Source organism: Pinus tabuliformis, chromosome 7 (genome assembly GCF_031772625.1).
Source record: "Pinus tabuliformis cultivar Carrire ecotype Pingquan chromosome 7, CPIR1, whole genome shotgun sequence".
NCBI classification, from domain to species: domain Eukaryota; kingdom Viridiplantae; phylum Streptophyta; class Pinopsida; order Pinales; family Pinaceae; genus Pinus; species Pinus tabuliformis.
This window is the reverse complement of record NC_142293.1, coordinates 385,117,050-385,139,445: the sequence shown is the minus strand read 5'-3', so window position 1 is coordinate 385,139,445 and position 22,396 is coordinate 385,117,050. Positions and strand designations below refer to the sequence as shown.

Below are 22,396 nucleotides of genomic sequence, written 5' to 3'. Positions count from 1 at the left end.
GCAGTAGCCGTGGCCAGGCTGGTTTAGGTCGAGATTTTTATGCATATGATAGATTTTTTTTGGTAGGTAAGCATTTACGGGGATTTGAACCAGTTACCTATTGCAAGGAGTGACGTATGGCAAAGACTACCTTAACAGTGCACCAATTCACCGTCAATCCAAAACACCGGAAACTATTTAAATTATAAATTTTAAAAATATTTTGAAATTTAATTATATTTAGAAAAATCTTAGAATTTAATCTAATAAGACTAAAAATTCTGGAACTTAAATTAATTTAAATCAATGGTTTGAACTCTTTTTCTATAGAAACCTCTTTATTTATCAAATTCAAAAAAATTCTGGAACTTAAATTAATTTAAATCAATTGTTTGAACTATCTTTCTGTAAAAACCTCTTTATTTATCAAATTCAAAATATTTAAAATATTTTGAAATTTGATAAACATGTATCTTTGTTAAAGAAGGGAGAATTCAAACAAATGATTTAGTTAGGCCGATAGGCCTTCCTTTGAAAGAGACTTTCGTCGTCCTTTTGTTTCTGAGGCTGACACCTGGCGTCCACATTCAGCGGGCATACCGCTTTCTGCTCTTCCTGTACACATTTTCCAGATATTCGTCATGGTCTTCATCCTTCAATTACGGGCAAGATCCTTCAGTTACGGGCATCATGGTCTTCATTTACGAGCGGAATGGTGGGCATTTCTGTTATGGGCAGAGAGCTAGAGAATCCTCGTCTGCATTGTGCGTTGTTACAAGTAAATGTTATGCTGATCGTCTATTTTACAGTTACGAGCATCATGGTCTTCATTTACGAGCGGAATGGTGGGCATTTCTGTTATTGGCGGAGAGCTGGAGAATCCTCGTCTGCGTTCTGCGTTGTTACAGGTAAATGTTATGCTGATAAACGCTATTTGCTCGAGATCTTGCGAAGTGCTCTTTAACTGTTTCCATGGTCTTATTAATCGGAGCAATACACAATGCAAAACGAAGTTCACAATGGCAACCCAAGTCCTAAGACTATTTTCATGCGCATCCTCTAAACCCCAAGTGTGAAGTAGGTAGTTTGCATTGGTTCTTAGTGGTGCTAGCAAGATGAAATTGATATGGCGCTGCCATCTCACCTATTTTAACTAGAATGGAAGTCCAAATCCAACATTTGCTTGTTCAACCGTGAGGATATCATTAAGTTGTGGTCGCAGGTCTGAAAGTAGTTTAAGTTTGATCGCACCCGGGAAGACGAAGGTAAAGTTCTTATCACAGTTCCTTTTGCGAAACGCGATAGAAATAGGACTTTCCCGAAAGTGAAGTTAAGGGTTGCAGAAGAAGTTAAGGGTTCGACATGATGCTCTATCTTCTGCCGAAGAGACAAATTCTTTGCCTGCATTCTGGCTGCAATATGCAAAGGACGGGGATGTCGCCTTATTTTTTTGGATTATCAGGGATTGTGAATCAAACACGAGAGCTGCAAATGTCGGGAGATGCACAAAGTGTGTTCTTTCTTTCTGCCTCAGGGAAAACATATTCATCCAAATTTCACGCACTGCTGATGCTTCAATATTTCTATTACAGGTACTGTTAAGACCACTCTGTCAACATATCATAACAGGTTCCTGATCGGAGATGATGAACATTGCTGGAGTGAAAATGGCGTGTCTAATATTGTTGGACATTCTTATACCAATAAAACATATCGAACGTTCTAATTTTCAGAGTGACAAAATCAGCGTTGTACTCGAAACTATATATTACATTCACCATCTCCGCAAGCGTCTTCTCAGTCATGACAGGAAAAGTGCAGGCGGTGCAGAAACGGGCAGTAGTTCTCATGAAGTCGGTCAGTCCTCAGTTGATACCATATCATTGTCCACTGGCGGCTCTTTGGACTCTGAAATATTGCCAGAGATATCATTGAAAAGCCATGCAAGCAAAGACCTCTTCCTCACGGTAAAGTATGGAAGAAGGGAAACATGTTGCCTTCAATCATACTGCTTGCAGAGGGACAAAATCTGTAAGTGAACGATGTTTTCGTCTCTATAAACGACACGGTGTTTTTCCACTCTCTCCACCTCTAGGTGCGTATTTCTAACATAGATATCCTTAGGACAATGTTTTGTTTGAAATTTGGCGCATGAAATAATAGTTGTAATGTCGATGAATGATTAATATCTTAATTTAATATAAATAAAATAAAAGCAATACCTATCAGCAGCCGAACCACACCATAAAAGCAGATTGCAAGACACTCCTCTTCACAGTACCTACATCGACAGGCCGCGGATCCCAAAAAATTCTTTACCACTTACATTGCAAAATTGCATGCATTCCAGACTACGGAAATTATAGGTCCATGACAAAAAATCAGATGTAATATCCTTTAGCAAAACGCAACAAAATTGTTGATATGTCTGAAACCTATCACCGAAGATTCTAATCTACAGTTCCAGATTGGCCACAAGGTGTAGACCAAATTGCAGTAAACCTTGTTAATAAGGCCTACGCCTACCATTTACAAATAGATCCATGTTAGGTCCAGGTCAGACTAAATGCAGAAAATCGAGCAGCAGAGGGTTACTTCCTTTTTACAGATGTAATATAGAAAAACAACATGGAAACATTGCCAGATCATGAAAGGGAAAAAAATCCCTAATAGTTTTTAAGGAATTGAGTTCTGTGATATGAATAGTTTATCCATCACACTGTTTTATTTGAGTGACTAGTAAATATGGCTCATCTTTGAGACACGAAAGACATGGAAGAAATGATTGAATAATCTGAACAAATTTAGATTTCTCATCTCATCATTTGTCCTAGATAATGGAGATGAGGCACAAGTGTTGAATCCAAACATTATTCATCATCCACACGTATTGAATCCAAACATTACCCAAAATAAAAACAAGTGTAAAATCTAAACTTTTAAGTGAAAAGAACACTATTATTCATTCACTTATTTATAATTACAACCCATCTAACTTCCCAAAAACAAACTTTCAAAAGCGTCATCCACCATATTATTTTTTAAGAGATATTAAAAAAAAAAAAACCAAACAAACCATGGCAAATCAAAGGCAAAAACAAATCAAAAGAATCACAATTCAGCCTCGCCACTTCGGTATATAAAATCAATTCATGGCATTACAACAAAATGCACTTAAAGACTAATCGCTCTAGTAGTCGATCCAACATTCATCTTTTCATCAAATGGCCTTACATTCTCCTCATAAGGAGCCCGACCACCCATCTATATGTATGTGTCTATGACAATTAATCCACTAACTATAATAATCAATGCATGACAACAAACAACAGAGATCCAATATAAAACATATGAAAGCAATGACCGAGGTAATAAAACAACCCACAATACTTTACTTATTCTGCTCATAATGAACATATGTCTCATCGATGGTGTCCATCTCCAAAGTCTAACATGTGTAATATTTGTAACATTCATCATGGCTAAAAACCCACAACGAAAAATCCCAGAAACTAGCTCTCATATTATTGGTCATAAGAGAATATTAATATGTCTCATCGATGGTGTCCATCTCCAAAGTCTAACATGTGTAATATTTGTAACATTCATCATGGCTAAAAACCCACAACGAAAAATCCCAGAAACTAGCTCTCATATTATTGGTCATAAGAGAATATTAATATGTCTCATCGATGGTGTCCATCTCCAAAGTCTAACATGTGTAATATTTGTAACATTCATCATGGCTAAAAACCCACAACAAAAAATCCCAGAAACTAGCTCTCATATTATTGGTCGTAAGAGAATATTAACACGTAGAAGAGATTACTACACATTTGTTACATCCACATTTCGCCATGGATGACTACTCTTTTGCTTAGTGTGGGCAACAGTTCAAGTATGTCAACATGGAACAAAATTTTACCATAATTTCCATGAAACTATGCCATTCGTGCCACGTGTTGAAGCTTGTATATTCCAAGGTCATATATATATATAGATATATATAAAATAACCACATGTGCTAATGGCACACAACTCTACATCCACGTCGGATGATGGGACACCAAATGAAGTCTCGATATAATTTATTAGTTGAATAATGTGATTTATTAGGTGTACAACTTTTTTTTGGGTAACTCAATCTTTGTCATTACACCAAACGATTGAGTCTTACCTTCCCCATCATCTCGCCGGACCACCTCCTCTTCCCATCCTTGTCATCATAATTGAACACCTCACCCCCACAGTATCTTAGCCACGTCAATTGGCATTAAAAAAATAGTGCCTTTACTTTTCATTTCATTTCTTTCCTCTATAATATCTTATTTCAAATTTCTTTTTTTTTAAATGAAATTCTATTATAAAATTATTTAAAATTATTTTTCGAAAATAAGATTTATTATAAAATTATTATTGAAAATAAGAGTCTTGGCATGTTTGACGAAGGTGGCTCCTTTTTTAATATTTAAAATTATTTTTTGGAAATAAAATTATTATTAAATAATTATTGAAAATGAGATTTTTGGAATGTTTGATGGTGGTGCTTTTTTTCTATAAAGCAATTGATAAATATGTTTTCATATCAAAATAATATTTTTTTTAAAGCACCCTTGCTATTACTACCATCCTTTGATGTCAGATAGCGAAATAAAGTGAAATCATTTTGTCAAAACTCTCGAGGTGATTTATAAGACATCTGATTTTAAAATATGAATTATAAAAGTGTAATTCTACTTGTGAACTTGACCCATTTAATATTTTTTAAAATTAAAGCACTTTTATAAACAATATTATTAATATTATTAATACTTTTGAGTTTACTTAATGATTTATTTCCAATAATTAATTTACTTGATTTGATTTACCAAGTAACAGTTCAATATCCATACCATGGTAGAGATATCATTTCCAACAAAAATCTTCTACATTTGATTGTCATGATGTGCAGACCTTTTGTTAGCCTATCAGTGGCATTTATCGGAGCTAGCATATTGAAGATTGGTGTAGCAGCATCAGTAATGATATGTTTGAGTTGTACGTTTGAGTTAAGAAGAATTGCATGGCTTAATTTATTGCAGACACTAACATTGCTTTTCCATTAAATTATTGCAGTTGTTTGTATTTTTATTGCCATTATGATGCTTGGAAATCATACTATCATTTTGTAAGTTGCACAGATGAATAGATTAATAGTATAATGTATGGATGTTGTATGCATTTGCCACATAAACACTGCAACAGATGAAATGATGCTTTAAGAATGCTGAGGTGACATTGCGTTTTTTATGTGCTGGATAAATTGTGTTTACTACAACTATTTTGCATCTGTTGGATACTTGTGTGGTTTTCCAATTGGTGTGGCTGCTGATTTTGAGTAATTTGGATCTTATGCTTTCGGAATGAAGCATTCCTAGAAGGGAGGTAATTGTTATGGCCCTCCAGTGAATTTAAGGAGTCTTGGAACTAGAACTACACTAGTAATGGCTGAGAATTAGTATATATTTGGTGTAATGTAATGGCTGAGAATTAGTATATATGATATTATTATGATCATTGACATGCACAATTGTCTATGATCATTTGATATTGCAATCTTTTGGGTATCAGGAGTTATTCTCCTAGTGTCTGAGGAGTCATAGTACAGCTTATCATTATTCTTCTTAGGAATTGTGCTCCTCATTTATAATTGACGTGTTCAGGGTTTATTATGTTCTTTTGGGTGTTTTGGATCAAAGTAGTCTACTCTGATGAAAATTCTATTGAATCAATATTAACAAAGGATCAAAGAGTACAACCAGAAAAATTCAACAATTCCAATTTAATATTCTTATCGGCCTCTTTTTTTACCTTTTGGGACAATTGCTAATATCAAAAATATTTTGAAATTTAAAACTATAATTTTCTCTCATATTCCTCACATTTCAAATATTCTAGATATTCAGATTCAAATTAATTTCAATAATCTCTATGGCATATGTTTATATCTATATCCTTTGAAATATAAAAATTTAAAACACGAGATACAATAATATAATGTAAACATTTAAATATTTAAACAAACATTTATAAAGAATTGTTAGTATCAGCATTACAACGATGGTAGGTTGAGCACATTATCGTAAAAGTAATTTGTTTAATGAAAGTGATTTTTTTGGGTAAGTGAACGAGTGGTGTTCGGATGAAGAAGGATACGGAAAGAAGTCACATGTGGTTGAAAATCAAAATGTTAAAATAAAGTCAAATTTATATAATATGTGGTTGAAAATTTTCAAATAAAAAGTGATACAAATATCTGGTTGAAAATTAAAACTTAAAAAATAAATATATTTGAAAAGTAGTGAAGAATAATAGGGTATTTTTTTTCCTTTTCACATTTTTATTTTGCAATTTAACTAAAAGTTTTAAAAAATTAAAGTGGTTTTTTTTAATTATTTAAAATTCAATTCTAATTTTGTATTATTTTGTGTTCAACAAAGTTTATGTTTGAATATATTATTTGTATAAATTATTTTTTATTATGTAATGTTACATGTTAGGTAGTTATTTTTTTGTTTAATTAATTATTTATTTTTTGTTTGATGAGTGATAGGAGAGGGAGTGGTGCTTTATGGTTTCTAGTAATTCAAGTTTGTAGAGTATTTATGGAGCTTAGGATGCATGATAAATTATCAAGCTAAAGCTTATGCCCTCTACTAGGGGATTCAATGAGCCAAACAAAAGCTTATCTCACTATTTTGGAACACTATTTCCTTATTCACATTTGGTGAAGGGCTCCTACGGGACAAAACATTAGAAAGTCTTATGAAAAAAATTAGAAAAGTAGCCAAAGAGTTCTCTCCAATAGCATATTTCCATGTTCTCTATGATCTCAATAAAGATGTCAACTTATGTGCTAATGAACGGTGTAAATTACCATTGAAATTGCACACTTATTGCATTATCTATCATTAATATTATGACATGTAAACCACATTTTGGTTATATATATAAGTTATTAATTTTCCCAAAAAAATCTTTCATCCTCAACCCCTCCCCATGAGGTTTGAACCTAAGACATGGAAGGGATTTAACCCTACTCAAAGCAATTGGTTTATACTTCATAAGTATTTTTGTTTTTATTATTATTGATATATGGAAAAATCAACAATCTTTCTTCTTTTTAATTCTAACTCAAAAACATAAATTTATATTTATATATTTTGTAAATATTTTGGTAAAATTAGCAATATTTTGTATTTTAAATTCTAATTCAAAATAGCTTGTGTTTTTTTTTTAATATAAATATTTTTTAATTATTTTGAATTCAAAATTATCTAATGCTAATGTGACAACATCTCTCCCATGTTGAATTGTACAACACATTCATATATTATGTATGATTTGAATCAACCACAACAAATATTTATTTGTTTAATAATCCCCCAATAATATCATACTTGGTCATTAAAAAGATTTTTATCAATCCAAATATTCTAACAAACATTTGTTACATAGAGTCTAATCTTTTCATATTTGTCAAAGGAAACTAGCATTCATCTTAGTGATTAAGAGACTTTAATCTTCAAAAAGGTACATCCCAAATAATGACATAGTTCACAATGTTTGGAACCATATGTTAGAAGTGATTTTTTTTAGAAGAAAAAAACATTGGCTTTTTTATATTAGGAAAAAGACCAGTACATGCATCTAATGAAAATGGATAGTCTAGATAGACAACAAACAGACCATGCAGACAAAAGATGTGTCATGGCATCCAAAAATCAACTTGTGTTGTACAGTCCCATGTACCAAATCAAAAACATATGTTCGAAAATACAAAAATAGAAAAACCAAGAGCACCAGAAGGAGCATCAGCAGACAACAGGGAGCAAACAACAAACTACAAGGAGCATCAAAAGGATGTGAAATAGAAGTTTAAATTGTAAATCAAGATCCATTGTTATGACAAGAGGATCTCGCCAACCTCTCTGATATGTTGATCCACAGAAAGAGTGTAATGCATGATTCTGAATTGATCTATTAGCCTAGCTTTTCACAGTCGGTCAGTGTCCTTGTTGTCATCTCTATATACATGTGAGATGGAGTAGGATGGGAGGGAGGCCAACAAATGTTTAACCCTGTTGATCCAACCAGCTAATAGAGGTGGGTCGAATGCAGAGTGGCCCTGTATAACATCTATGATAACTTTGGAGTCTCCATAAATGTTGGTGATATTCAGGTGTTTCTCCTCAGCAAACCAGAGAAACCCCCAAAGTGCCATGATTTCAGCTCTGGTGTTGGTCCCTGGGCCACCATTCTAGTGAAGGTTGTACTGTGTGTTGTTATCTAGTTTGAGAACCACACCACAACCACATAATCCCAATTGTGATGCACCATCAAACCATCATGCAGGAAAAATAATTAGAGGGGAGGATATCATCTTCTCTTTGATCTTTTTTTCACTTGTGTCCAGTGAAATGTCGCTCACCCATGATATAAATTTGAAACAAATGCAGTTGTAATCAATGGGCTTCCCTTCAAAGATATAATGGTTCCTTGCATTCTAAATCTCCCAAATGATGTATATGGGCATCACTTTTCCTTGAGTGTTCCTTGAAGAACCAAGAAGTCTGTCAAAGATTATATCTCTAAGTAATATAGAATTTGTAGGCTTCGGCGATGATTGGCGTTTGATTAAGCAATTTCCCACCCCAAGTAATGTGGTCTCCGCGGGCATTGTAAAAAAGACCAGACTGACTGAGTGTGGTGGTATAATAATGCCATTTGATTGCATGTTGTCCAGACAGTCCCATCTCTAATGCTTCTTTCTATATAGGACAACAATTATGATAGCCTCTTATAGATTGGCCAAGGAAAAAATATCCATTTTTGTTGATGATGTCTACTAAGTGTCCCTATAAGTTCTACTCCCAGTTCATTCCTTTAATGTTGTCTGAGCCAATCAAAATTTTCCAGCCATCCCCAAACCCCCATTCCATCCTCATGCGCCACCAGGGGAGAATCTTCAAGTGGCTCCTCCAGATGATGGATCCATTTTTCCTGTAAGAAATGTTGTTTCTGAATAATCCTTCTATGTTTGTATGTCTCATGTATTTTGATTGTACAATGTCATGCCAGATGTTGCTTCCATTAACTTCTCTCCAAAAGGATTTAATGAGCAGTTCTTTTCCAAAGGAGTAATTGTCCAGGAGCCCCCACCCTCCAAAATCCTTTGGAATAGTTAAATCTGACCATTTACAGAGATGTATCCTTGTCGGAGTCCCTACTCCATTCTAGAGAAATTTGGTCACTATAGATGTAATCTTTTTGACAATGGAGCCAGGAATCATAAAGAGGTGAGCCCAGAAAACATAAATTTGTTGTAGTGCCGCCTATACCAGAATGTATCTACCTCCCAATGAGAGGTATTTGTGAGTCCAGTTAGATAGCTTTTGTTTATAGTTGTCAACCAACCAAAGCTAGTCCATTGTCCTATATTTGCAGGGTTTTAGTTTATATCCCAAGTAGGATATGCCATCTTTCAGTGGAGCTGACGATACTCTGAATATGCCTGCAATATAGTCTATATCTGAGCTATCGCTAGTTGAAAAATATAGAGTAGATTTGTTGTTGTTTGTTAGGAGTCTTGAAGTTGCACCAAATCTAGTAAAAATGTAATGTAAAGCAATCCATTGTGCTCTAGAGATAATACCAAATGTTAAAATATCATCCACAAAGAACAAGTGTGTAATATTGACATAACTAGTAATATTCAGTCCATGAAAAATGCCACAAGATTGAGGCTCTTTGATTTTAAGACTGATACCATACATGACAAGCAAAAATATAAGAGGGGAAAGAGAGCATCCTTGTCTGAGACCATGACCCACCTTGAAGAATTTTTTTGGAAATCCATTGATGAGCACATCAAAGCAGGTCGAGGTGATGCAGGCCATGATCCACTCCACTTTGTTTACTCGGAGGCCAATCTTGTATAGGGTAAGCCTAATAAAAGACCAATCAACACAATTGAATGCCCTGTGAAGATCATTTTTCATTACCACAACCTCCTTCTTACATGTATGAATAGTGTGAATGGGCTCTTGGGCCACAACGATCACATCATGAATTTGTCGATTATTAAGAAAACCGAATTGTTCTCTAGAGGTGTGTGTGGATAGAACCTTTTTAATACGTCTGGAAATAACCTTAGAAATGAGCCTATATACAATGTTGCACAGGGAAATAGGCCTGAATTTCCAAAAGTTCTTTGAGCAGGATGTCTTCAGAATGAGAGCTAAAAATGTTGATTTGATGGCCCCCGAAATCCTTCCACTAGTTCTGGCTTCTTCCACAATCATCGGTAGGCTTTCTCCCATGAGCTCAAAGAAGTGAATAAAGAATTTTGCAATCCATCCATCTGGGCCTGGGCTTTTATCTTTTGCAAAGGACCCCAGAGTCTGTTTAATTTCCTCTAATGTAACAGGGTAGTATAGTTCATCATTTGCAACATTATCAAACATATTTGGATACTAGTTAAGTGCCCAGAGATGATCTTCAAAATCCACATCCTCCCTGGCTTTATAGAAGTGCTCAAAAAAATTTACTACTTCAATTTGAATATTAAAGGTTGTGTTCTTAATGTGCCCCTCTGATGTCTCAATCTGCCAGATAGTATTGGAGTGTTTGTGATGAGTAGCATACTTGTGAAATAACTTGGTGTTTCTATCACCTTCACGCAACCAAGTTTCTCTACTCTTGAGTCTCCAGCTAATGTCCTAAATTTTCAAGATCTCATTTTTTCTTTCTTCCAACAATTTTAGTTGGTTGAGATCCTGCTGAGATGGAATTTTATCCTCTAGGGACTTGCCGAAATCAGAAATACTTCGAGTAATATCCCTGAGTTCCACAATCATCTGTTGTTTCTTATTCCTTTCCCAAGTTTTGGTTCTAGATTTAATTCTATTGAGCTTAGTGACCAGTGTACTCATTGTCGAAGCTTCTATGAAATCAGACAGTTCAGACCAAAAGGTATGAACCAGGTCATTATATCCCAGTTCAAGCAGCCATGCTTTGTTGAATTTGAATGGGATTTCTCTGCAGACATTCTCCATTCTCCAACTTAGGATAATAATAGTATGGTCTGAGATGTATGTCTTGTAAATAGAAGACATCAAGTAACCAAGCCTTTCAATCAGATCTTCATGAACCATAAATCTATCTAGCCACTTCCCAATATGTTCCTCACCAACCCACATGTTGTTCCATGTTGGAGCGAGAGGGAAGGGGAAAATATCCACCAAGTGGCAATAAACAAAGAGATTATATAGCCTATCAGCCATAGGGTCTTCTCCACAATGCAACCCCCATGATTCCTGCGCCATGAGAGTGGCATTTAGATCTCCATCCAAAATGATTCCATTAATCTTCATAATATTACTGAGGTTGATTCTTTCCCAGAATGTCAAACATTCCCGACATGGAGTGTACATGTTAAGAATATGAATGCGATTAGAGATACCCCTTATATGTCCTGAGAGTAATATTCCTGCAAAAAATTGAAAGCATGGAAATGTGCATGACTAGGATCCCACAGAGCAATGAGGCCACTAGAAGTACCAGTTGATACAACAACATCAATGGGCATATTTTTCTGAAATATGCAATGGCCCGAGGAGAGTCTACAAGAGATTCCTGAATGAGAACAATAGAAGGACGAGTATCCAAAATAATGTTTTTGATACCTAGTTGTTTGGAGTGATTCCCCAAACCCCTAATGTTCATGGAAAGGATGTTCATCATGGAGTCACAGAGGTGGGCAGCGGTGCTCTAAGTGCCTGAGAATCTGAAGTAAAAATAATAGGAACATCTTGAAGGTCAGCAAAGTCAGAAAAGAGGTTTGAAAGTGGCCTAGGATACCCTCTGAAATTTCAACTATCCTTTTTATGAATTTTACGAATAGTGATGTTAATGGACGAATGTGGACTGATATGAGGGGAAGATCTAGGAGAATCAACCTTATGAATGGTCAGGCAATTAAGGTCCATCTCAGGGTTAAGGAGGAGGAAATTAAAGTCACTCCCAATAGAGTTGTGAGGGAAAGCAAAGGAGGAGTCCTCGGGACAGTGATTAGTCGGAGATATGGCTGGTTCAAGTGGAGGAATAGAAGCAGAGATCAAGAGGTCAATATTAGGAGGGATAAGGATGGTGTCCTCAAGTGGGAAAGTATATGGATCTTGAGGGGGAATAGTTGAAGGAGTCTTGGCCACCAGAGAAAGGGGAAAAGCAGAGGGGTTGGATGATAAATCAAAAGGAGAAGGAAGTTTGGGGGAGTTATCGAGAGTCGGGGCAACATCTAAAGAAACCATTGAATGCGAGGGTGTAGATTTATTCAAGGAGGAAGACGAGATATAAATATAAGAGGGGATGGAATGAGAGGGAGAAATACCTTTACAATGGTGTGAGTAGTCAGCTTGTGGGCCCTGGAGGGAGGCTACCTATGGAGCAAGTCTGAGTGAATAATGCAATCCAACCCTCCTCCTGAAAGGGCACTGCTTATTAAATGACCTGTTTGGTGGCAAAGAAGGCATCAAAATGGGATGCCCCAATAGTCCAACCTTTGCCGAATCTGAAGGGGTCCCCAAACCAGGTAAAGATGCTGCCTAAGGCCACCCAAGAAGCACATTTCTACCAAAATCCATGCCACCCATTTGTCCTGTGCCCCAACCACCTTAGGATCAATGTATATGAAACGAATGATTGCATTTCCAATTTCTGTCAATGCCCTCTTAGTCCAGAATTCAAGAGGAAGCCCTAGGAATTTGACCCAAACAATTTCGTTCTTGGGCGTGTCCAACAAAGGGTTGAAATTGATATACCATTTATGAAGTTGCAGAAAGATTCTCCCTCGTACCCAAGGGATCTTCAATATTTTTTCAGCGTCCTCCATGTGTAGGAAGTGAATGTTGAACCATGTGTTCATCAGAATGTTGATTTTCGAGGCATAACCAAGTAGAGGTGCCCAAACCTATTTTTCCCAACTCTGCATATCATGCTCATAAAGGCCTGCAAATATCCACCTGCCTACCAAGGCTCTTTTTTGCAAGCTAGAAATTTTGTCCTAGAGTACATCATGACCGAAGCTAAGAAGTTTTGTCTCGGGGTTTGAATGGATGGATCTGTGATCATGCCTTCGACCCTTTCTGTGTCTGGAAACTGCACAATGGATAAAAATAGGAATGTCATAAGTTAGAGCCCGCATGTCTTGAATGTGAGGTAGGCTTTCATGTAGAGTTCCCCTAATCAACATGTTTGAGTCCATAGTGGTCATAAATCTTTCCCACTTAGCAGGAATCATTGTTTATATGAATGCCTCATGGGCATCCACATTAGAGTCAAGTCATCCCCTACAATCCTCCATGTAAAGCTGGAGTGGGAATATGAATAATGAATGTTACCAACCATCCAACTAACACCCCAAAGTAATAAATATAATCAGAGTAGTCTTCACGAAATCTTGATCATCACCCCAGGAAGATGTGTGACAGAGAAAATTTAATGCAAGATCATAGTATAATTTAATGATCAACAACTATAAGGAATACACCTCATGCATCCAAACCACCACAGCAGGTGGAATTAGAGAATATTAAAGATGATAATAAGGTCCCTAGAGGAATGATGACATGGCACATACAAAAAAAGTGTAGATCGTGCTTTCCAATAAAATCCAACATTCCCTAAAGTCTTGATCCAAGATCCAACAATAAAATATGCCTAGTGACACACAGCAGATACAGAGGGAAGATCCAAAAATAGTAAAAAATATGCTATGAATACCAAAGAGATATATCCAAATTAATCCAGTTTGTCGTCGATCAAACACCTTGGGGAAAGGACAACCCCAATCACTCCAATCACCAACACCAGAAAATTCAAAATCAAACTGATGGAAATACAATTTTTCTTAACCCCTTTGAAGTTTCAGAAGAAGTCGACCAAATTTCTGATTCTTTTATAGATGAATTTAGTGACTTCGAGCCACTAAATTGGGAGGGTGATAGTGAGCATGGATACTTCCCCAAACAAGAATTTGACTTTTGTATGTTTACTATGCAGCAACAGAGAGATCCTGAATCTAGGATCAAACAGATCAATGAAAAGTTTAAAGAAATCCATACATGGAAATATGTAGAAAGAGGAAATATGTGAAAGGAGAAAGATGAATTATTGAGACAACTGGTGTCTCCACATCCTTCTCAAATTTCCAAAAATAAGTTCCATAAAGGAGCCAATAACAAATATGGTCCTATAGATTTGTATATGGAACATGACACAAGCCATGAAGATAGATAGAGTTTTAGAAAGGATAAAGAAAGATTCCTAAAGTTGCAAATCAGAGAACAATCAAACATTCTGAAGAAAGCATTCGCTGCTATCAAAGAACTGAAGATATAGCTCAAAGAAATAAGAGAAGAAAGAAAAAAGTATTCATGGGTTGAATTATCAAGAATATTTGAAGAATCCTTGCACATATCATATGGCTATAGAAGAAGACCTTCAAGCAAGCAAATGATGGAGGCATCTGAAGAATATGAAAATATGAAGGACACAATGATTTAGATTCAAACCAGCCAAAATAACAACGCCAACTAAAACCTTCTTTGTTGACCTTTGGAGGATCCAAATTCTACATCAAATTATTGTTTTTCCCACTAGAGGTAAAACCTTATGAAATTGATTGTTTAGTCGATTATGGATGTTAGTTGAATTTGTTAAGGAAATTCATTCCACAATTCTATTGGGAACACCCTACTATCATAGGAAGGGCAGTAGATGGAAAAAACATATAAATACAAGGCCAAACAAAATATTAACCATTAAAGGTAAGAAATTGTCACTTTAAGCTCTCCTTCCATTGTGTTAACCAGATGGCAAATGATTGCATACTAATATCAGGGCTTCTTGAACTAGATGATCCTGCTACTATAAACAAAAAATAAAGAATGTTTGATTTTCACATTGATGGGATAAAAGTAAAAGCTCCTTTACTTTTAGTGGGGAGGAGTCGCAATAGATAAACGAAACATTTAATGAATACTGAGAATCATATTACCTCTGGTGATCTAAACAAAATGTAGAGATGCATATTTTATGCTCAAACTCATGGAGAAGTTTTAAACCCCATCAGTGAAAATATCATGAGAGATTGTACCTCATAAACCCCTATTTTATTCTGGCATAGGGAAAAATAGTTTCTTCACTCCCCTACAATCCCTTGGTCAAAATATATCCTCAGAAGGCTTCAACAACCCTGATGATTCCATTAGAAATTAAGACATTCTAAGAAGAAATAGTCGGCCTATTGAATAAATGTTTCATAGAGCCTTCTAAAAGTGCATTCGCATGTAGAAGATTCTATGTCAACAAGTGCTCTAAAAAGAAAATGGGAAAGTCGAAGTTAGTAGTAAATTACAAGACTTTTAACAAAGCTCTGCAAGATATCAAGTATCCTATTCCTAATCAAATATATTTGTTGCAAAAGACAAAAGGAAAACCAATATTAAATAAGTTTGATTTGAAGTCTGGATTTTATTAGATTGGCATAGTCCCAGAGGATAGGCACAAGACTACATTTGTAGTTCCTCATGGACACTACCAATGGAAAGTTATGTCATTCAGACGAAGAATGCTCACAGTGAATTTTAGAAGAGAATGGAAGATATCTTCAGAGAATATTCTTGGATCATAACATTAGGGGACTTTTGAGGTCTAAAATGGGTCTCCTAAGGAAATTATAAAATAATAGTGGAAATAATAAAATAATATTAGATTACTTCATCAAATTTTAAAGGGAAAAATGACAAAACTATTTTTTTGAACTCGTATTTTCAACTTATCTCTCCATGGGTTTACTAAAATTTCGAGCGAAAACACTCGTTGGATGCAAAATTTGATTCCTCGTCCAAGGAGTACCCATGTTGCATACTTTTGATGGCCCCTGCTACATGAAAAATGAAAATACATGAAAAACGTGATTGCAATCACATTTTTTCATGTATTTCTCATTTTTCGTGTAGTAGGGTCCATCAAAAGTTTTCAATATGGGTACTCCTTGGATGATGAATTAAATTTTTCATGCAATGAGTGCTCCTGCTCGAAATTTGAGTAAAAACTTATGGAGATAAGTTGAAAATACGAGTTGAAAAAGTAGTTTTATTATTTTATTATTTTTTAATCTTTGTACTTTTTTACTCGAAAAATGGTGAATCATCCCCCATGGTTGACATCATCATCTTGAATCATATTGATTCTTATATTGTTTATTTTGGTTGTACATTTTTCTTAGGAGGCCCATTTTAGACCTCAAAATTCCCCTAATGTTTATATTGATGATTTGCTAATTTGTTCTAAGATTTTATAAGAGCATCTAAAACATTGTTTCTCATAAAGATGTCCTTCGAAATGAAACAAAAAATAGTTTTATATATATATATATATATATTCCAAGTTCAAGATGAAAGACATGGATGTGACTTTAGAGCGACATAAAGTGTCTTAGAGAAAATAACAAAAGAAGTATATGTTATGAAGAAGTGGCCATACCCTCTACAACCACAAATTAAAGAAAAACGTCTCAAAGCACTGGCCATAAAAAGTGAGCCAGAATTTGATATTGTAATTCATACGGAATCCTCTTCCCGTTCAACAGAATTCTCATCCTTAGGATTAAACATGGGGGATTCACTCAATGAACCTCTAACATGGCACGTGTGTTCGTGTCATACTAAACAATACCCTTAATTTGACTACATATTGGAAAGTATGTTTAAAAATCACTTTATTTAAACCCCTACCAATACGAACCCAATACAACTTCCCAATTTAAAAAACCCCTATTTCACTAGATATTATAGATATCAAATTTTCATTAACATTTTTTACACCTCTTTTATATTTTTTCCATTAATTTTAAGCTCCATTTTTTATATGCACATATAAAAACCCTTTACCCCCTATTATATGCTCAATATATTATGTCAATTTTTCCTATATATATTCCCCTATATGAACGCACATGGTATGGTATTTCTCCCCCAGTGAATACCTTGTGGGAATAAATGGGACCAATAAAATCATTTCGTCCATGCCTAACCACTCAGTCATTAACTTTGGATGTTATTCTACATAAGAAACAAGGTTTTACATCCAATTGTTAGCGAATTGGGTTAATGCTAAGAAAGGAGAAGATGCATCCCTCACCCCAAGTAATGTGTTCATCTCCCATTCCCTTTCAAAAATTTGAAGGGGGACAATTCATTTGCATGAGGGAAAATAATAAATAAGGGGATCATAACCTATTAAGGTTTGATGTGTGTCCCATTATTATTTGATAATGTGGTAAGGGTTGGTTGACTCAATTGACTAGACCCAATAGTCAATGTGGGATGTGTAAGTTGATTCACTGTCCAGACAAATATGCAAGCCAATCAACTGCATAGTCAAGTCAACCAAAAAAAGCAGTTAGACAATTGCAAATACCTTGTAACTGATTTTTCAAGTATAAATGTGTGACTTGCATAAAATAGAAGAGTGAGATTGTTGTTGTTGTTTTTTAATAATAAAGTGCATATTTTTGGTTCTCCCATTACTTTGTTTCTTTTCCATCTCTTATTTATGTGTGTAATTGTATAATATTGTGTGTGTTGTTGTATATTTCTCTATTCAAGGATACTATTGGTATTTTTTACCCACAAGCCCCTAGATTTCAAAACTACTTCTATCTCTAGTAGTTCTTGAACATGAATCTATACAATCATGCACACATAGATGTTGAGTTTGGAAGTCTTCGAAATCGAGATAATACTGGGGGGGTGAATTAATATTATGACAATTTAAAATATTTCTTTCACGAAGTAAAAAATACTTAACACCAACAACAACACTAAATAACACATCAAACTCAAAAATCAAGACACAATATATAACGTGGAAATCCAACTGGGAAAACTACCAATTATTTTTCTATTATGATGCAATTCAAGCTCCAACTTCAAGTACATCAATTTGTAGTCTACTACCCACTAGAATGCTTCATTCCTCTTTCTTGCTGTAAGCACCAACTTGTTGGTTTCTCAAGCTCCAATCTGAATGAAGGTCCAACTCCCTGATTTATCAGCACCCACCAAAAGGAAGCTTCAACTCCCTATTATGCAATGACCAACTTGCACACCCCTCTTGATCCTTATTTAATAAAATTTCCATACTCATATCATGGAGGATTTCCTTATTGAAAAGTAATTCTCTTTCATGCTCACAATATCACCTTTCTGAATACACCTCTAATTCCTATTACATTCCCATATTTTGCTCATCCTTTACTGCTTATAAAGATTTGATGGTTGAACACATGAAGTTGCACACCATTGCTAGACCTCCTACTATTTCCTCCAACAATTGGAACTAGTTTAACTAAGATTAACTCAGTTTAACTGAATTAAACTATTACAAATCAAATTTAACCCAACCTAGGCTCCTAAAATTTAGAAATCACTCTACATGACTCAAGTTAGACTTTCGACCTGAATTAACTAAGCCAACTAAGTGGAATTAACTTAGTTAACTCATTCTCGTGGTCTTGTGATGTGCAATTACAATTTTCTCCTAATTTAATTAAAGGGAAATTTAAATCATTATTTTCTTGTTGCCATTTTGAACAAATGTTACGATTGTATAAGATGGTTTCGTAAACCTAGCCCTTCTAGGCCTTCCCAAGAGCTAGCACAACTACCAAGATTCGATAAATGGGAGGGAGAAAATGCCAAATTGGGAACGCTTATGGTTTGATTTGTTACAAGAGGAAATAAGGTGGAATACGAGAGAGGAGACTTCATCCAAGTGTGAGGATGAAGAAAATTGTGCCTTAGATGGAAAAGAAAAGAAGGGAAAAGGGTAGAAATCACAATCCAAAGGAGAATCTAGTCAAGGGTGGAAGAAGAAAGACTTGTCCAAAATCAAGTGCTTTCCTTGTCATGAACTGAGACACTATGCAATGAAGTGTCCACATAAGAAGGAAAGCAAGAAGACCTCAAGAGGAGTGGAAGGTGAAGCCTCGACTTCAAACTTTGAGCTTGCTTTCACTCTCATTGAATGCATGGAAAGCACAGTGATGGGGAGTGTGTGGTACTTCGATTCGAGTGACTCGTTCCACATGACAGGGAACAAATATTTTTTCAGTGACTTGGAGGAGAAAGATATCCAGATGCACATCAATATGGGAGATGATGGAAGGTACAACATGACCAAGATTGATAGAGTCACCTTTCATAGGGAGTCGGGCCCCCCTCTCAGGCTAAAGGATTTGATGTTTGTCTTAGGTCTAAAGAAGAATCTAATCTTCATTGCAGAGTTGGAAGAGCGTGGTTATGATGTGCTCTTTAGAAAAGGGAAAGCATTCCTAAGACACATAGCCACAAAGCGAAGCATATCGGGGTTCATGTGAAGAACCTATACAAGCTGGATGTGGAAGACCGTGCTACATTGAGCACGAAGGTAGAGAAGGTGCAACGACGCGATGTCTGTGAACTATGGCATAGAAGACTTGGTTATTTTCATCATGGTGCTTTGAAGATTATGTAGTAGATTACCATATGCCTCCCTAAAGGATCACTAGAGCAGCAAGATACATGCAAAGGGTGTAACTTGGGTAAGTACACAAAAGCCACTTTCCATGATTGGGACAACAAGGCGCATGCAGTCCTTGAAAGGATCTACTTTGATTTCTGTGGACCCTTCTTGGCAGCCTCCATTGCCAAGCACAGATATTATGTTATCTTTGTAGATGATCTCATGGAAGTGCTAAGTCTTCTTCATGTAGAAGAAAGATCAGACATTCTCCAAGTTCATTGAATTCAAGGCACTTGTTGAGAAAGAAACCTACAAGAAGGTGAAGGCTCTCAAGAGTGATAATGGAGGTGAGTATGTTTCGAATGAGTTTAAAAATTTATGTTCAAAGGAAGACATTTGGCAAGAGTTGATACCACCCCATAACCCACAGTAGAATAGGGTGGATGAGAGGAAGAACCGTAGTATTATGAGAGCAACAAGGGTGTTGTTGCATGACCAAGGCCCACCTCTACACTTGTGGGCTGAAGCATGCAACACAATAGTCTATTTGCAGAACAAGAGTCCTCATCAAATTCTTGGCATGAGTACACTAGAGGAATCTCTCTCGGGGAGGAAGCCTGATGTGTCACACTTCAGGACTTTTGGAGCCTCACTTTACTGCCATGTCTCCAAAGAATAAAGGAAGATGCTAGAGCCGACAACAAAGTTGGGTATATTTATGGGGTACATAAAAACTCCTCAGAACTATCATTTGTAATTGCCATCCTTAAGAATGAAAATTGTGTGAAGGGATGTGAAGTTTGATGAGGAGAAGGAAATGAGATGTTCTTTTGAGAGGGAGTTTCAGTTGCAACCTGATCAGAAGCTTTTGGATCCAAAGGAAGAACCTTAGGAAGTTGTGGAGCAACCACAAGTTGAGGAGCAAAGAGTGAAGACAACCACTCAAGTAGAGACATCTAGAGAAGGAAGGAAAAGAACCATGGAAGATGAGAGATTATTGCATGATGCTAGAGAGAATGTGGAAGCACCCACTTCACAGAGCAGACATATAAGGTCACATGATTGGTACACTCGTTACATGGCTATGATGAATGAGCTTGTAGAGATTGAGCCATCCTCATTCGAGGAAGCAGTAGAGAAACTTGTAGGGGTTGATGCAATGGTAGAGGAATGTGATTCCATTGTCAAGAACAATGTTTGGAAAGTGGTCCCAAGACCAAAAGATAAATCAATGGTGGGTTTGAGATGGATCTTCAAGGTAAATCATGTAGAAGACAAAAGCATAGATAAGTATAAGGCCAAATTTGTGGCCAAGGGATTGTCTCAAGTTGAGGGAATTGACTATGAGGAGACTTTTTCTCTAGTAGAAAGGTACTCATCCATCAGATCAATTCTAGCACTGGTTGCACAAGTGGGGTGGAAGATCCACCAGATGGATGTAAAGACAAAATTCCTCAATGGAGTTATTGAGGAGGAAGTGTACATTGGGCAACCAGAAGGCTTTGATACCTTTGACTGAGAGTCGCATGTGTGTAGACTCAAGCGAGCATTGTATGGATTCAAGCAAGCACCACATGCTTGGTACACTAGGATCGACAACTATCTCACTGGGTTGGGCTTCACCAAAAGTGAAGCAGATGCAAACCTTTATCATATTGTGGTAGAAGGTAAATTATTGATTATTTTTTTATATGTTGATGATTTGATTTTAACCGGTGATGAGAAGTTGATCAGATCTTGCAAGGAGGACCTTGCAAGAGAATTTGAAATGAAGGATATGAGACTCATGCACTACTTTCTCCATTTGGAAATATGGAAAGGAGACGGGGAACTGTTTGTCTCTCAAGGCAAGTATGCTAATGAGATACTGAAGAAGTTCCACATGGAGAGTAGCAAACCAAAAAGACTCCTCTAGCTATCAGTTGGAGGAAAGAGAATGCCACTTCAGGTGAGGAAGTGGAAGTTACCATTTATCGGCAGCTTGTGGGTTCACTCATGTATCTTGTGAACACACGACCAGATATGTGTTATGCAGTTAACCAACTGATTCAAGCTATGGTTAGGCCAACCAAATCATTTTGGAAGGCAACTAAGCATGTTCTTCGGTACCTTAGAGGAACCACCCAGTTTGGACTATGGTACATACGGACAAAGGGAGTGAAGCTTCAAGGCTTCACAGATGCAGATTGGGCGGGGAGTCCATCATACCAGAAGAGTACATCAGGAGGAAATTTCATTGTTGGGTCTGCAACTATTTCTTGGTACAATAGGAAGAAAATATTTGTGGCAGTCATCTCAGCAGAAGCATAGTACATGGCTTCCATTCAAGCAAAATGTGAGGTGATTTGGATAACAAAGATTCTTGTGGGACTATTTGGTTAAATGATGGATCCAACTGTGATCTACTGTGATAATCAGAGTTGTGCCAAACTCTTTGAAATTCCTGTATTTCATGATCGATCCAAACATATAGATATTTGGTATCATCATCTACAAGATTGTGTGCAGAGGTGGATTATGTTGTTGGAATACATTCCTATAGAGGAGCAAGATGCAAATAGTTTGACAAAGTCTTTGTTAAGAGGAAAATTCGAGTTCCATAGAGGTAGGACTAGGGTAACTGATAATCCCTTCTTCTTCTTTTTTGAATTAAGACTTTTGTGATCCATAATAATTGTACCAGCATCTTTCTGCAAAAATCATATTCTTGCTGAGAGAGAGTGTTGAAAATGTAGCAAGAAAATCTCAATTTGACTTTGCCTTTGTCAAACTAGATAAAAATCGAATTTCCATTTCAGTAGAAACCTTA

The 22,396-nt window shown here is 36.1% G+C and overlaps 1 non-coding gene and 2 pseudogenes across 1 annotated transcript; all 3 read right to left on the bottom strand.

The window, feature by feature from the left end:
- Window positions 1–3,376: 3,376 nt before the first annotated feature.
- On the bottom strand, window positions 3,377–3,467 carry LOC149247602 (small nucleolar RNA R64/Z200 family). Its single transcript, XR_016267806.1, has one exon. It is a non-coding gene; the product is annotated as a small nucleolar RNA R64/Z200 family (small nucleolar RNA).
- Window positions 3,468–3,503: 36 nt separating this feature from the next.
- On the bottom strand, window positions 3,504–3,599 carry LOC149247601 (small nucleolar RNA R64/Z200 family; annotated as a pseudogene).
- Window positions 3,600–3,635: 36 nt separating this feature from the next.
- On the bottom strand, window positions 3,636–3,731 carry LOC149247600 (small nucleolar RNA R64/Z200 family; annotated as a pseudogene).
- Window positions 3,732–22,396: the final 18,665 nt, after the last annotated feature.